The sequence below is a fragment of the Brassica oleracea genome, chromosome C6 (genome assembly GCF_000695525.1).
Source record: "Brassica oleracea var. oleracea cultivar TO1000 chromosome C6, BOL, whole genome shotgun sequence".
NCBI lineage: Eukaryota > Viridiplantae > Streptophyta > Magnoliopsida > Brassicales > Brassicaceae > Brassica > Brassica oleracea.
Window position 1 is genome coordinate 10,771,105 of NC_027753.1, and position 18,257 is coordinate 10,789,361.

The window sequence follows — 18,257 nt, forward strand, 5'->3', positions numbered from 1 at the left end:
TAGTGTTTTGCTGACGACCTTAAAAATATTTTTTTTGAAATTCTTTTTTCTATAATTACTATCTTCTTTTACTTTTTTATTTTAAAAACATAAATAAATTGACAATATTTTGTTTCGTTTTTTTAAAGATATCAAATTTAAAATAATGAAATTCTATTAAGTAGATGTTCACTTTAGGGGGTGAACCCAAGAATAACTTTTCCAGAAAACATACATAAGTAATCTAATATACTTCAATATCAGTAAAACATAGACCTTAGAACAGAGACAAAAACAAATATAATGTTTACGATGCTTATACTATTTGGCGGTTCATAGTTTCATTTGGAATTCACTCTAGTTATAAGTCTATATTTACACATCATTTAGTGTAAATGTTTGTATTTTGTAGCTATACATTATAGTTTATTCAAGTTGTAGATATGAAAAAATGGACCATCACATCGTCAATCTCGTTTACGACTCTTAACGTTTTTGATCTCAACACTCCCCATGCACTTGCAAACCACATTAGATCCTTCCATGCCCAACACTGCCTTCTGAAATTCATCCAACAGCACAGCTCCTACCTCTTGAACTTTCTTGCCATACAAACTTCTACTCTCTTCAACGGCAATCCAGCAACTTCTTAAACTGCTTCTACCACATTCAGTGTCTGTCCATGATTAACAACAGAGGGAAAGGCTGGAGATGCAGCACCTGATCGCAGCAGAGCTAGCTTCACTGCTTTACCGGTTTTCTTGGAAGACTCCATTTGATTTTAGTGTTGAGTCTCACAGAGATTTTCTTGTCGTTTACCTCAGCAACCAAACCCTATGCTTGAGAACCGTGCAAGTTTGCTTGAGAACCGTTCAAGTTCTTAGATAAAGCCTTACGAACCTTAGCCTTCTGCATTAACATAGAGAGACCATGAAATGGTGTGTTGTGAGAGCTTAGTTTGATGTGATATTAATTAGTATTTGAGTATATGAGAAGCTGCTTATGTTTCTCACTTTGGTGTCTCTGACATACAAATCAGTTGTGACCAATATACAAATTTGATGGGTTTTCTTTTAAAAAAGGTAATGAATGAAAAAGACCACAAATTTTAAAATGCACCATACCATTCACACAAAAAGACAACATCCGCTTAGGTTGTTTATCCTACACAGTGCCATCCATACTTGCAATTAAAACTGCGCTTAGGACTGACAAGTGGACACCAGTTCGGTGCACACGTAGATAAACTACTGACCGCAAAGTGTTTCAGCGAATAATGTAGCTGCAAAAAGAAGAACATGACAGTTCATTACTCGAGAAAGTCTAATTGTGGAGGCTGGAACAATAGAGAAAAGTATGAGTGCTTCATAAACGAATGTAGCTATGTTCACATTTTGAATTAGGATTCGTTGAAGGCCAATGTAATACCGATCCAATTATGACCTATAACCTTAAAATAAATTCCCACATAAACTCAAAAGAGGAATGTATCCCAATTTTAGAAGCACACATACAAATGAGATACATCATTAGCTTAAAGTCCAGAAAATCGTACCTAGTAAGAAACTCATTAATTAGACACAATAAATTCTTTCTAAGAACGTGAATGGAAATAAAGAGATGGAACGCTAAAGTAAGAAGCTATCCCGAAACGACATCAATCGACACTGAAGCACAGTATGACTCATCAAGGGAAGATAACTCAAAGGCAACAGAAACTACCAAAGCCACTACGTGCATTCAAACAGACCCACCTATTGTATCTGCAAAAGTCGTTAGTATCAGATATCATGAAGTATACTATAGTTCAAGGAAGTGAAGGAATGATGATGATGAGTCACCCAATCCTTGGGATGCAGAACATGGCCTTCTTATCAATCAAACAAAGTAGAGATCTTTTTGTGTATGTGCATATGATGGTGCTGGGAGATATGTGTACCTTTGTACGCTATTAAAAGCAATAATCTGCAAGAAGGGTTTTTAGACTGAAGGCTTGATGAAGACTCAGTTTCTGATGACTGATTCTATCCTTGATCATGGTATCTGTCGTGTTCTATAAGAAAAAAAAATGTTGAACACTAAACCTACGCAGAACACAGCAAAAACAAAAAAATTAAAGGTTTTTATTTTTTACTAAGAAACATGATTGTACATGTGCAAAGAACCCGAGAATTGTTTCTTAAATCTCTCCAAGAATTTTAATCTCTAACCTTTCTACTGGGAAAAAAAATTCAAGTGTTATTTGGATTCGTGAGGATGATGCTTACGGTTTGTAGACTAACCTTTTATAGTTGTAGATGCACCATCTTGAAGAGAAGGAAGATGCATTGAATTTGAAATCATGGTTGTAGTGGATCGAAAGAGTTAAGAAGGTAGTTAATGGGAGACAATCACTTCATAGTAACGGTTCCGGGGAGAAGACCAGAGATGAAACGACACCAAAATTTCTTGATCCAGGGAATCATCATCACGATTCGTCTAGAATAGCTTTCCCGAAACTCCATTGGAGATGAATGAGAAGTCGATGAGCAAGATGAACAGTAGATGTCGAGAAGGTGAATGTAAGTAGTTGGATTAGGTATTGTTTTGGAACAGTCCAACTAAATATTATTGTAGCCCAATAATGTAAAGCCTAAATATAAATGAAACAAAAACTAAAGAAACTGCCCATACGTAGTGAAACCAAGCACAGCGTATTAGAAGACGGGACACGTGTCGCGTTGTTAGGACTTGAGTTACTGACGTGACATCCTACGTGACACGTCCTGGAGTGAATAAACTCTACTTTATATATATAGATATTCATATATCTTACAAACCATTAAGAACTTATATCATACATTCATATATAATAAAAACACTAAGAACTTGAATCAGATCCTGAATCAGAATCAGTACATGACGGTTCTAACTCATCTTCAGAAACGTATTCGTCATTGGGAGGAACAACCGGCGTCGAATCATAATCTGAATCATCTTCCACAACATAAGTTTCAAAGCGTAACATTTCACTTCGTGCTACAACTTGGTTGTGTGTATCATCTTGTAACGCAGTAAGAGCAACTTCGGAAGTTTCTAGAACCCCTCTAGGCACAACTTTCGTACATGCCCACCAATCGTTTGCTGATGTGCCTCGAACCCGAGGATAAGGAATGAAACAAACTTGATCACAACTACCGGATAAGATAAATGGGTCATATTTCTCGTACTGCCAGCGTGGAGACACTTCGACGATCCCCGATTTATGTTTTCGAATCCCTCCGACCTACAATTGTATCAAACCACTTACACTTAAAAACCATGGCTTTAAGCCCAACAGAACCAGAATACTCAACCATCATCATCTCCTTGATCAAGCCGTAATAGTCAATGTCTGTCGTACCCGGACTTGGACACCGTAATGTTGGGTTCTTTTATCTTGGCCATGGCTATGTGTGTGGAAGCAGTATCCTCGTCAGAAATAAATCGGCCAAGCTTTATAATTTTGTTTCGGGCCTTGTACGAAATCCAACATCCACAATGGAAACTGATAAACCTTACTTGCTTCGTTAACCTGTTAATTAAAATTATGTCAATGATAAATTCATATTGATAATCAAATTGTATCAAAAACTTACATAGTTTTTCACACATTCCGCATAGTGGTTGTCTTTCGCTATTTGTAGATCATTACCACATATATTTGGGTTGTTGTCCATCATAAACTCCTCAAACATCGTGTTCCGTAGTTGTTATAAAATGATTATAACAGACATTGTTAAAAATGTAAAATATATAAACTATTTAAAATACCTTTCGTATGGCTCAAATGAAGGACAATTGAGCACCAAAAACGTTTGTAACACAATATAGTCATCATCGGTTAGATGCCGCCGCTCTATTTTTCCACTAACTCGACCTTCATGGTAAAACATATTTGACACATCTGGATCATGATATATAAAGCGAATATCTCCAGGTTGCAAAACGGTAGCGGGCACTTCTGGATTTCCAAAGTGATGTGCAGAAACTCTAGAATCTCCTCAGTAAGACACTGGGAAATAATGAAACCTGCAATATGTGCCTTACTTTTAACTTTTTACTTCAGATGGTACATGTATCGCTCGAAAGGATACATCCATCTATATTGCACTGGACCACCTAGAGCAGCTTTATCTGGCAAATGCACAACGAGATGCTCCATAACATCAAAAAATGAAGGTGGAAAAATATTTTCCAAATTGCAAAGCTTTACCGCAATGTTTTCTTTTAAAATGGCAACATCTTCGTTCTTTAGTATTTTTGCAGAGATATCCCGAAAGATGAGTGCTATCTCTACATAAAACATTTTTGAGTTAGTGCATGCATTGTATGACTTCAAAATTTTTTTTAAAAAAAATTACCTAAAATTGCGATGTGGACATTTTTGGGAAGTAACTCCTTAAACGCAAATGGGAGAAGTCGTTGCATGATGACGTAGCAATCATGACTTTTTAGGCCTGAAAGCTTCGAACTAGTCTCGTCTATACATCTACCATAAATAATAATTACTTTTGATCCTGACTCGGTAAAGATGGCGAGATACGGTTCTCGAGTCACGTTGTTTTCGGTTTTGACATCTTGCACAAGGAAATAACATGGTTTTCCCTCTATAAAATAAGTTTGATTGGAAGAAAATGCGATAAAAACATCAACACCTTCCTTAAACTCACGAGAAACACAATTATTGATCGGATCAATGTGTCGATCCATCCACTCTCTTGAATAAAAATAATCAGACATTGATGAACTCTCGAATTTTGCCCCAACTCTCTCGAATGAAAGCGTTTTTATGTTTGATATCGAACTAGTTGTATGAGAGTGAAGTGCTCGCTTGTTTTTATATAAAACATCTTGCCACGTTTTAGCTATGGTTTGCTACAACATTTGCTAGGAAATCTGCCACGAAATGTTACGAAATTTGCTATGAAATGGAGTCGTAGCAAGTTTAAAATATCTTGAATTATTTGGCCTGAACATTGTCGGAACGATGGAACGTTACATTTAGAATAAGCCACGATCTTAGCTACGAAAACGTGTCGTGGCTTTTTCGTTTTGTTTTTATCCCCGACACTTGCGTACGATTGACTGGTGGGACGGTTTTTTGGTAGTTGCTTACGAATTTGATACGGTTTTGTTTACCGTAGCTATATTTTCCGCTTTGAAAAAAATAAAAACTAAACATACGATTGAACCGAAGCAATTCATAGCTAATTAACACACGAATTGACACGTTCTGACATCGTACCAAGTTGCCACGTTACTTTCCATTGTAAAGTCGTAGCAAATATAAGCCATGTTTTGTTTTCGTAGCAAAATCTTAGCGGATTTGCTACGCTTTAGCTACGGTTTGCTACGTTTCTTTATTCGTAGCTAAAACATAGCAAAGTCGTAGCCTTTTTCTTGTTTGCTACGATTATACTGTAGCAACGTCGTTGCTATTTGTGTTTTTTTTTACTAGTGATTGAGTTGTGTTAGATTTCAATAGTTTTTGAAATGATAGCTACCATATATGAGAGTCAAAACTTGCACAATCAAATTAATAATGAAAAATATAACTTTTTGAAGGACCGTTTTTTTACTCTAGCAAACATCAGTAATAAAAAAGTATATGCGGTATAAATACGATGATAAGAAAGCGAACTAAAAACCAATATACTTAATTTGGAATTAACGCAAGAGCCTTCCAAAAGACGAAAATGTACATGAAATTCGAATGGAAGCGAAATTACAACATACATCGAATAAGCCAAGGTAGCAAAATCTATCAAAGTTCACTAGACTGCCTTATCTTGTCTCTTCGGTTTTCCGTTGATGGTTTCATGTTTTTTAGGAACTGTTTTTGATTGCTTTACCGAATGTTTTTTCGTAAAAAAATTTTGAAGTTTGTTTACGGAGAATTGTTTTATAAAACTTCGTTTTGATTGTTTTACGAAAATTTTTCCATACAAACTTTCTGAAGTTTTTTCGGAAGACTGTTTCTTAATTTTTCTTTTTTTCTTATAAAGTTTTTTCCATGCAACTTTCCGAAATTGTTTTACGGAAGATTGTTTTGTAAAACTTGTTTTTCTCTTAAACAGTTTTCCATACGTGTAAACTTAAATTAGCGTGATGAGAATGTGTTTTTGGTGTAACAACTTTGTCTAAAAAGCATTACCAATGATGTTTTATGTTGGCGTGAAGTTTAAATTTTAACTTGATGGTCGAGATATTGAATCAAACACTTAATCTCAAACTCAAACTCTTTATTATAACTCTCAATCCTTTAGAAAATAACTCAAAACTAAAGCTTTCTCTTATCTCACAAGTTATGCAACACTCTTGCATATCCTTTATATATAAAACTAAGTTCCTAAACTCATTAGGTAACCCCTCTTATAGATAACTCTAACATATATTCTTTCTTAATCTCATAAGAAAGTGGTAGCTTATTCCCTAAGCTACTTCAAGTTTAAATCAACATTCTCCCCCTTAAACTTGAAATCTTCTCTTGACACATCTTGCATCCCGATTAACTCTCTCATCTCTTTAAACTTGATTCTCCCCAATGCTTTGGTAAGTATGTCTGCCTTCTGTTTCACTCCGGCGACATGCTCAACGCTTACCAAGCCCTTTTCGACACATTCTCTTATAAAATGAAACCTTGTGTGAATGTGTTTACTACGGCCATGGAATACTGGATTCTTGGACAATGCTATTGCAGATTTTTTGTCGATTCTCATCACCACCTTATCACACTTTGATCCGAGCACCTCGCCAGGTAGATCATTCAACAATATTGCTTGTTTAGATGCTTCTGTTGCAGCCATAAACTCTGCCTCACAAGAAGATAAGGCAACTATTTCTTGCTTTTGAGAGCACCATGTAATAGGGTTCCCACCGAGATAAAATATATGGCCTGTGGTGCTCTTGCCGTCATCTGGATCAACGTTATAACTGCTATCACTGTACCCGGCCAGACCTTCTTCCGATGCTTTACCAAACTTCAGTCCGTATGACAATGTACCTTTCAGATAGCGCAACACTTGCTTCAACGCAGCCTTGTGAGACTCCTTTGGGTTATGCATATACCTGCTTAGAATACCAACACTACACGCAAGATCAGGCCTTGTATGTATTAAGTATCGCAAACATCCAATGTTCCTTCGGTAATCCATCTCATCAACACTCGCTTCTTCTTCTGCTTTGCAAAGTTTCAGTCCCGTGTCCATAGGTATGTGTACTGCATTGCATTCCTTTAATCCAGCTTCTTCTACTATCTTTGCCGCATATTTCTCTTGGCTTAACACAATACACCCTTTTCTTTGAGTAACTTCTATCCCAAGGTAGTAACTCAACTTACCAAGATCAGACATATCAAACTTTGTTGCCATATCTCTCTTAAAACCGACTATCATGTCCATGTTTGAACCTGTCACAAGCAAGTCGTCCACATATACTGCTACAATCAAGAGACAGCCGTGCTCTTCCTTTCGATACAGTGACGGTTCCTTAAGGCACCGTTTGAAGTTTAACTCATGCATTACGTTGTTGAGCTTCTCGTTCCATGCCCTTGGGGCTTGTCTAAGGCCATAGAGTGCCTTCCTTAGCTTATAGACTTTAGTCTCTTTTCCTTTGATGACGAATCCCTCAGGCTGAGACACAAACACTTCCTCTTTAAGGTCACCGTGAAGGAAGGCGGTCTTGACATCTAGGTGATGCAATTCCCATCCTCGAGAGGCCGCTATCCCAATAATGAGTCTCACGGTTTCTATCTGAGCAACTGGAGCGAAGACCTCATCGAAATCTATCCCATGTTTTTGTATGTAACCTTTGGCAACCAACCTCGCCTTGTATTTATTGATGCTTCCATCAGAATTTCGCTTCACCTTGAAGATCCATTTGAGTCCAATGGCTTTATAGTTTGGAGGAAGATCGACCAAGCTCCAAGTTTTGTTCTTCACTATTGATCTAATCTCATCTTCACAAGCACCTCTCCAAGCTTTTAGCTCCTTTGCCTCTTCATAGTTCCATGGTTCCTCGTTCACCAACATTAACAGATGTTCACACTCAATCTCACATAGTGTCTCATACATCTCATCTTCTTCAGCAAGTAACTCGTAGTCTTCGAGGTAACTTGGTGCCTTGGTCACACGCGAGGAACGCCTCAACTCTACTGGTGCCTCTTGTTGTGGATTTTGAGTCGCGTCATAAACTTCTTCCTTCGCTTTGACATCTCCTTCGTCTTGAGAAATATCCTGATCACTAATTACTTTGAAACCAAAGTCTATCGTACCAGACATATCGTTGCCCTCTTTCTTCTCATCTTACCACTTCCACCTTTGACTTTCATTGAAAACTACGTCTCTACTAACCACAATTCTCTTAGTTATTGGGTTGACTAGTCGATAGGCTTTACTTCCGGGCTCTGTTCCAAGATGAACCAGAGCACGAGAACGATCGTCAAGTTTTCTCAGGTGCGGTGAGTCTATCTTCACATAACCAATGCAACCGAATACTCTTATGTGGGCAATATGAGGTTTTTTTCCCTTGAAGCTTTCGTATGGCGTTTGGAACAGCAGGGTCCTTGTTACTATCCTATTTATAAGATAGGTTGCGTGTCTCACTGCTTCTCCTCACAAGAAGTTTGGAATGTCCATGTGCTTTAGGATACTTCGTGTCATCTCCATCAGCGTTCTGTTTTTCCTTTCGACAACTCCGTTTTTCTGCGGCGAATATTGTGCTGTTAAGTGACGTTTGATCCCTGAGCTCTCGCAGTAATCATTAAACTCTGAAGAAGTGAATTCTCCTCATCTGTCTGTTCGTAGTGTTTTGATCCTTGCTCCCGTCTCTTGCTCAACTAGTGCTTTAAACTTCTTAAACTTGGTGAAAGCTTCACTCTTCTCTTTCATTACTATGGTCCACATATATCTTTAATAGTCATCGATCAAGAAAATACGTACCTGTTGTTACCGGCTGTTGGTGGCGAAATAGGACCGCATAGGTCGCCATGTAATAACTCTAAAACCTCAGTTGCACGGTATGAGATTTCTTGTGGGAATGATTTTCGTATTTGCTTCCCACGCAAGCAAGCTTCGCATGTTTCTCTTTCAACGGCAAAACGCGGCATACCGATCACTAGACCCTTGTTAACCATGATCTTTAAATTGCTTAGACCTACATGTCCCAAGCGGGAGTGCCACTTTGATGTCTCTTTGTGGAGTATCTGTAGACACTTCGTATTTTCTACCTCCATAACCACTTTATATAATCGGTTTGGTGACCATTTTGCTTTCACCAGCAGATGTTTATCTCGATCAAAGATAAACAAGTGATCTTCTTTCATTTTACCTCACATCCTGATTCTGTAGCTTGCCCGAGGCTTATGATGTTGCTCTGGAGATCAGGAATGTAATATACGTCGGTGAGTATCTTTCTTTCGCCACTTGATGTATTAAAAAGGATGGATCCCTTTCCTTTTATGTTTATACGAGAATCATCTCCAAATCTCACCTTTCCGGTTATGCTTTTATCAATCTTTGAGAAGTACTCGAGATTCCCGGTCATGTGGTTGCTAGCGCCATTGTCTAGGTACCACAGGTTATCTCCGGTTGTGGTGAAGAGTTGTTTTGGTATGACATTCCGTTCATTGAGATACACGACCTCATTAACCATCAACTCGTCCGCTTCATGCGTAGTTTATTCTTCACTTTGTACTTCTTGAAGTTTTCGTAAACGGTCAGGACATTTTGTGCAAAGTGTCCTATCTTGTCACACCATAAGCATACTACCCTTGATGCACCTCTCTCCTGTGGTCGATAGTAACCTCCATTCTGTTGATATCCAAATCTCCCACGTCCTCTTCCTCGGTATCCAAATCGGCCACCTCTGCCTCTTCCTCTTGTTGAGTCATATTTCTCTTGTGGTTGAGAATCTGAATTAGCATACATAAGTCTGTTCTGACTTTGATCTTCTTGTTTCTCATCCTCTTCATCAGTAATCCTCTCTTCATATGCCTTTAACCTTCCCACAATATCCTCAAAACTTGTTTTGTTAAGATCAAGGACTTGTTCTAAAGCCGCTATGATGTGTATGTATTTCTTTCTTGGTAGACTATGGAGAAACTTCTTTACTATCTTTGGCTCATCAATATTTTCTCCTAATGCTGCCGATTTTGATGATAGCTCAGAGATTCTTCCAACAAATACATCGATTGTTTCGCTTTCTTTCATCTTCAAGCGATTAAACTCTGCTGTCAGGGTTTGTAGGCGTGCTTCTCGTACACGGTCAGCTCCCATGTGCCTCATCTTTATCGCTTCCCAGTATCAAGGTTCCCTACTTGCAGTATCAGCGATTCTGGTACTGATTGGAAAAGCAATGCTTTCGCTAGATCATTCTTCTCACCATTCTCTTCTCCCGGGTCAATGGCCTCCCAGGCCTTGTGAACCTTCAACGCTGCCTTCATCCGTATTGTCCATACCGTGTAGTTGGTGTCGGTGAGTAATGGACACTGTATGGATGTAGAGCCACCGCTCTTATGGTTTGTGTTAACCGTTGATTGAAGGATATCTCCCATGGCTTAGGCAAAGCTCCTTTTCTTTGATCCAAAAGCTCTGATACCAATTATTGAATCAAACACTCAATCTCAAACTCAAACTCTTTATTATAACTCTCAGTTCTTTAGAAAATAACTCAAAACTAAAGCTCTCTCTTATCTCACAAGTTATGCAACACTCTTGCATATCCTTTATATATAAAACTAAGTTCCTAAACTCATTAGGAAACCCCTCTTATAGATAACTCTAACATATATTCTTTCTTAATCTCATAAGAAAGTGGTAGCTTATTCCCTAAGCTACTTCAAGTTTAAATCAACATGAGAAACAGTTTTGTTTAATAATGTGAAAGCTTTGTTTAAAGCTTGTTATCAAAGGTGTTATACCAAGTGGCCATAAAGAGTGATCTGTCCACAGATTATTGCTAGGTGCTAAAAAGGGATAGACCATGCTCGCGATTGATTGCGAGCACAAGGTGATAAGACTTGTAAGGAAGGGTGTGACAGAGTCATCCTTGGAATTTGTCAAAATGAGATGCATAGTATAAGTCATCTTCGCAGTTTGTTATGAGGAAGAAGGCAGAAGAGACTTGATGGCTATTAGTTGCTAGGTAGATGTTCAATGTTTGGCATTGAAGAAATTATTTTGTTAGTTTTCGAAAGTTGTTTTCGTGTGACTTATTTTCAGAAAACTATTTTGTTAGCTCGTTCTTGTCAGAAGATGACAATCTCGTGTAAGTTTATTTGTTTCTTATATGTTTTGTTTTGTTTTGTATCCGAAATGTTAAAAAGTTTAAGTTGAATGTGTATGTCATGACCCAATTCCATTATCCAGCTCACAAATGCGAACCCGTCAAGGCCCAGGCCCAGTCGAAATGGTCCAAGGTATTTTCTATAAATACCCATTCCCATAGCTTTGTTTTCTCCGAAACATTAAAAAAATTAGAGAAGAGAAGAGAGAGTTAAGAGAAATGGGAATGTTGAACTGTAGAGAGTTCTAAGATCATCGCCGGAGCCACCACATGCCGTGACCACGCTGACCTCGTCCCCGCCATTAGCAACCGCAGGTAGCCACAACAAAACCGCGCTCATTTTCAGCCATTTTAGTAAATCAATCGTAACTTCCTAACCGTTGAGAAATTCATGCATGCAAGACCACCATCGTGTTCCTCTCATTGAGACAAAGCCATAGACACCAACCACGCCGCAATCGGAGTCCGGACGAGCCCTCACGCACCTCCGGAAGATTGCCCTTCGCGAGTGCGTGAAACGCACGCACCGCTGTCTCTGCCGCCAGCTCGCCGGAGCCGCCGTCAGTCCACCGCCGGGAAGAAGCCGCCGCGCCTCCGCCTCCGCCGTCGCCGGTGACTTTTCCGGTAAGCCAACGCTCTTCCCCCGTCGCCACCGGCGACTCGCCAACTTGGCCGAGTCGACCCGGTGAGTCAACTTGGTGACTCGGTCAACCGGTTGGTTTGATCGGTTTAAATTTATTTTGGTTCGGTTAGGGTAAACCGGTCGGTTAAGTCAAATTGATTTCTGGTCAAGGGTTGACCGGATTGAGCTTTGACCAGTGGGTTTACTTTTCTCGAGACATTGACCAGACCCGTTTTAAACCGTTGGAAAGGCGTTCTGACTCGAAATTTCGATTTGATTGCAGATTTGGAGTCCATTTGAGCAGCTGGAGTTCTTATATACAACTTCTCTTCATTTTTAAGGTGAGGGCTACTCCGATTAAATCCCGAACTAGTTTAGTACTACCGTTATGGAAAGTCTAGTTTCGAAACATGATACGTCACTGTGAATCGAGTCTGTTTGAGAGTCTTGTTTGTTCATTATTGTTATTGATTGTTAAACCAGAAATAGGATAATAGAGGATTCAACGGTTGATTGAAATGACTGATCTTAAGAAATGTTATATATATATATATGTATATATGTGAGTGCATGTGTTGAGATTGCAGAGTGCAGAGGTGTCTGCACTAGGCCACATGATTTTCGGGGTGCAGAGGTGTCTGCACTAGGCCACGGGATTTGCGGGGTACAGAGACGTTTGTACTAGGCCGTCTGTTTGAGAGATCGCGTGGCACGGAGATATCTGTACAAGGTCGTGTGTTTTGCTAGGTACAGTGACGTTTGTACTAGGCCACCTGTTTGTGGAGATTGTGGGGGTACAGAGTGGACTACTGTACTTACGACGCTAGTCCACTAGAAATATATTGATTGTTCTGTGTGGTGTAATAGACACAGTGATTGTCTCATGCTAGAGCTAGGCGTACATAGTTGTAGTGCTATGAACTGAGTCAGTGGTTTGCGGTTTAGCATCCCATACCTCACCGGGGGATTCCCCTGTCGCTCACCCCTCCTTCTTTCCCCTTTCAGGTGAGACCGATGAGCAGGAGTGATTATATCAGACCGGTGCTTTTGGGCTTTTACTACTATCGGGTTTTGGACTTTTATCATTTTTATCGTTTTATCGCTTTTGGGCCTTTGGGCTTCTATCTATCGTTTATGTTATTTCGTATTTCGGACTTTCGGTTTATGTCATACTTTATATTTCAGATGTTATCGTTATTGGGCCTTTAAGCCTTATGGTATCATATTGACTTTTATATTATGATATGGAGATTAGTATTATTATTTCGGTTGTATTATATTATTATTATTTTATTTCCGATTTTATGTATTTATTATATCTCGGAAGTGACGGGCGTCACAATTTTGGTATCAGAGCGGGGTTTAGTCCCAGCTCCGACTAACGATTCGTGGAGACTCGGTTTTAAATTGGTTTTAAATGGTTTTAAAAAAAATTTCTAAGGGATGTGGGGATTTTTATAAAAATAGCACCTTTCCGTTCGAAATCACTCCTTTAAATTGTTGGTATCCAGAGTAAGCAGAAGTTAAATTTTTCGTTTCCCCTTTCAGATGCCGCCTAAGAGGAGAGTTGTTCGTACTCAGACCGTTCGAGATGCTAGAGAGGCAGGAGATGAGCCTGTGCCGCCCGCGGTTCCGCCACCAGCAGCTCCACCTATTGATCAGGATGCTTTGAGACAGATGGTTCAGGATGCGGCTAGGAAGGCTGCACAGGAAGTAGTCCAGCTAGCTGCCCGGGAGGCTGCCTGAGTAGCTGCTCAGGAGGTTGGCAGATAGATGGCTGCATCTCAGTAGGGTCAGCAGATTCCGCATGGTCCTTAGGTTCAGGTCCAGCAGGGTCCGCAGATTCACATGCAGTAGGGCCCACCAGTTCAGGTTCAGCAGGATCATCAGGTTCCACATCAGCAGGCACCATCTCAGCAGTATCCGCAGGTTCCCGTTAAGCCGGTTCCAGGAGTTTTTCAGTTTTTACCGCCGCCACCTGCTTTCCCGGTTTAGCTGCCCGAGGTTGATGAAACATTTATCAGGGTGCTGGGACAGATGAAGTATGTGAATTTGGAGCATTTCAGTGGAACGACGGAACCTATAGTTGCTCACGATTGGAAGCACAGTTTGGATAAGTGTTTGAAGACCATCTCCTGCCCGCCAAGGCTCAAGCTTAACATCGCTGAGGTGTATTTGCGTGGAGATGCATCAATCTGGTGGGATGGCGTGAGACTGATGCACCGTGGCGAGCTGACATATGATGATTTTTTTTACGCGTTCAACAAGTAGTAATTTCTGAGGGAAGCTTTGCATGAGAAGAAGAATGATTTCGAGCATTTGAGGCAGGGTAAAAAGTTTGTCAGGGAGTATGAGGGGGAGTTTAACCAACTCCGTAGGATTGTGGGTAACAACATAGATGAGGAGGATCTGATCAGGAGTTTCTTAGGTGGGATGCGTGTGGAACTTCGCGGTAGGTGCAGTATAATAACCCTCTTTAAAGAGTAAAGCGCAGACAAGAAAAAATCTTGTAACAGCCGAGAAAATTACTCAAGTAAGTGGAAGTCGGATTGATCTTTTCCCGTGGATGTTTGTGGATCCCAAGGTACATAAGAAAAAATTAGAAATTCTTTCCATCTGAAGAAATAAATTCTTCGGGAAGTTTAGTGGATTGAAAATGCTCGCGGTTCGGCCTAGAACATCCTAGTCGGACGTGAAAATTAATCGAAAATTTATTAAAGGGCCTTAAGATAGCAATGACCTTAGAATTATTTTAGAAATGTTTTGGTCTAAGAAATCTAGGTTTTTGTCAAGGGGAAACATTCCCGCCTGCTCGGATCAGCTTATTACACGTTTGGGATTTAAATACGGCCTATTTGGGCCCATCTACGACGTGCTAAGCGTGTTTGGAAGTTTACGGAAGATGCAGCTGCTTGCTTACCTCCTTCAAGCACCTAGACATGTGCTTCTCCATGACTGGACCACCTCCAAGCAGTTCTTGTCTCATTTCTATTGGATGCTTTGGTGGCTGGCCACAAAGCTTGGTTTTATTGGCCAAAATTGTGGCCAAGACACCAAGTTGTCTCCTATTGGTTGGTTTGGGAGGCAGAGACACCTCCTGCTTGTCATGCACGACCAAAACCCTCCCATGAGATCATTCCCCAGCATATAAATAGCAGACCACCCCCTTAATTCATTCTCCACTTTTAAAAACCCGACCATAGGCTCCCAAGAGAACCCGAGAACACTTGAGACTTAAGGTAACGTTTTGGTCTTTAGATTTCCTTTTCTTTTTTTTAATTAGCTGACATATGATGATTTTTTTTACGCGTTCAACAAGTAGTAATTTCTGAGGGAAGCTTTGCATGAGAAGAAGAATGATTTCGAGCATTTGAGGCAGGGTAAAAAGTTTGTCAGGGAGTATGAGGGGGAGTTTAACCAACTCCGTAGGATTGTGGGTAACAACATAGATGAGGAGGATCTGATCAGGAGTTTCTTAGGTGGGATGCGTGTGGAACTTCGCGGTAGGTGCAGTATAATAACCCTCTTTAAAGAGTAAAGCGCAGACAAGAAAAAATCTTGTAACAGCCGAGAAAATTACTCAAGTAAGTGGAAGTCGGATTGATCTTTTCCCGTGGATGTTTGTGGATCCCAAGGTACATAAGAAAAAATTAGAAATTCTTTCCATCTGAAGAAATAAATTCTTCGGGAAGTTTAGTGGATTGAAAATGCTCGCGGTTCGGCCTAGAACATCCTAGTCGGACGTGAAAATTAATCGAAAATTTATTAAAGGGCCTTAAGATAGCAATGACCTTAGAATTATTTTAGAAATGTTTTGGTCTAAGAAATCTAGGTTTTTGTCAAGGGGAAACATTCCCGCCTGCTCGGATCAGCTTATTACACGTTTGGGATTTAAATACGGCCTATTTGGGCCCATCTACGACGTGCTAAGCGTGTTTGGAAGTTTACGGAAGATGCAGCTGCTTGCTTACCTCCTTCAAGCACCTAGACATGTGCTTCTCCATGACTGGACCACCTCCAAGCAGTTCTTGTCTCATTTCTATTGGATGCTTTGGTGGCTGGCCACAAAGCTTGGTTTTATTGGCCAAAATTGTGGCTAAGACACCAAGCTGTCTCCTATTGGTTGGTTTGGGCGGCAGAGACACCTCCTGCTTGTCATGCATGACCAAAACCCTCCCATGAGCTCATTCTCCAGCCTATAAATAGCAGACCACCCCCTTAGTTCGTTCTCCACTTTTAAAAACCCGACCATAGGCACCCGAGAGAACCCGAGAACACTTGAGACTTAAGGTAACGTTTTGGTCTTTAGATTTCCTTTTCTTTTTTTTAATTAGCTTTCTTTTCCTTTCATATCCTACCCTCCCTGTGTCTAGATTTCTAAAGTTCTAGAGTTTTCCCGATAAAATTTCAAAGTGAAGACGACCGCGAGATAGAAGCGTTTGCAGTCCGAAACTTTTGTCTATGTGTTGAGGTGAGTCTCGGTTATGGGTTATGATTGTTGTGTGGGCGGTTAGCGCCTGCAAAACAAGAGTATTGGTTGATGCATTGCTAGGTTGTGCGTTTAGATATATAATGATATGATAAGGATTGATGTTTGTGAATGATATTGAGTTATATCGTCGGGCCTCGGCTCGAGGGGTATAACATGTTTGTGATACCTTGATGTTTTGTTACATACACTTGTGTCATTGCATTATATTGTTTGGGCCTCGGCTCAGATAATATAACATGATTGATCATGTCTTATCGGGGAAACCCGTGAATCAACGGACTTGATCCGTGAGGGTCCGACACTCGGGTGGAGTGTCGTGAGAGTCATTGGTGTCCACTTGAGGCCCGTGCCTTGTCCGGGACCTTACCAAAATTAGTTATGGGAAGGACGCGAAGACACGTGTGATAGGGCTAGCTACCCTCGACTGTGTAGCTGCATGACGATGCAGCAAGAGTTTATCCGGGCCATCGGCTTTTTAGACTTTTTGTTTAGAGCCAATGGGCGCAAGAAGGGATGTGTTATGGAGTTTGTATCGAGATAGGAACCATTGGTGAGAGGCAGTCCTCAACGATCGATAATGATCTAACCACTCGTGAAGAGTGGATGCTTGTTTACGTGATTGCTTTATTTTTACATTGCATATTTTTTTTAATATAATTGATCTTTGTTGCTTGATGTTTGATGCATAATGGGGGGAGGGATAAATAATTGTTAGGAAACTTGACTCACTGAGCAAAATAGTTGCTCATTAGACTCTTTGTTTTGCAGGTAACCCGTAGTAGGTTCCATTTGGGATCGAAGGAGCACAAAGCTGTTAGTGTAGATTTGCTACCTTTTGCAAACATGTACGTTTTGTAATATGTAAGATATGGTTTTGAATATCGGCCGAGCATGTATAAAGTTTTGATGTGGTTGAAGTTAAACGATATATGAATAAGAAAAGGTTTGTGAAATGCTTGGATTCCATATGATACTAGTCCTAGTCCGGGACGAACTAACTAACGGTTTCAAACTCGGGTTGCAAAGCCTTAACTTGGAATCGCTAGGAAACCCGTTCTTGGACATATGATCTTGGGATTTCGGATCTGTTCTGGGAACCTCAGATCAAATGTTTGGGCATGTGGTAGTAGTATCTCGGATCTGGTTAGAGTTCTTTAGTTCGTCATGCATGTTCTTGTTTGATTGGTGCATGGCAAACTAATTAACTTTTACTTATTCCGGATCGTGGGTGTTACAACTAAGGTGGTATCAGAGTATGGTTCACTTTGCTTACTTGGGAACCTGTTTTCAATTATTTATCGAGTCAAAGGTGTCGCAAAAGTTAGAATAGTAAACCAACATGCTCCTTTGTTAGATAAGTTGGGATTAGTACTTACCCTGGGTTGTGCTGCAGTATGTTTCCAAGACGTACAAGGAGTGAGGAGCTAATGATGAGACCACCAAGATATGGACAATGTAATTCTGAAACCCGCAGAGCCTATTCAAACCTTGAGGTAACAGATGATTCTGCGATAGCACAAGGAAATAACCATTACTATGAACATGAACATGAGTCGACCGGAAGAAATCCGACGGATTCACATATGGGCTATGAGCAAGAAGAACAATATGAGGATTTGAGGGAGAGGAATCAAGTACCTGATATGTATGGATCGAGGCGGAATTATGCAACAGCACATAATCCAAGGCGGAATGATTCTGAGTTCAAGCACTGAGAAAGGACGCCCGAGCCACGTTGTAGGCAAGAACAGAGGACAGCTGGGAGTTCAGATCCTCTTATAGTATTGGTGTAAAGTTTGCTAGATAGACTTGATCATAGAACTGGTGAATCATCAGAGCAAAGACCATCCTCCCGTCTTG

At 40.2% G+C, this 18,257-nt stretch overlaps 1 long non-coding RNA gene across 2 annotated transcripts; it reads right to left on the reverse strand.

The window, feature by feature from the left end:
- Positions 1–294: 294 nt before the first annotated feature.
- LOC106296936 lies at positions 295–2,568 on the reverse strand. 2 transcript variants are annotated; one of them, XR_001261343.1, is made up of 3 exons: positions 2,262–2,568; positions 1,104–2,032; positions 295–888 (listed from the first exon to the last, which is right to left on the reverse strand). It is a non-coding gene; the product is annotated as an uncharacterized LOC106296936 (long non-coding RNA). The 2 variants fall into 2 exon arrangements; XR_001261342.1 differs by having other exon boundaries at positions 1,104–2,063.
- Positions 2,569–18,257: the final 15,689 nt, after the last annotated feature.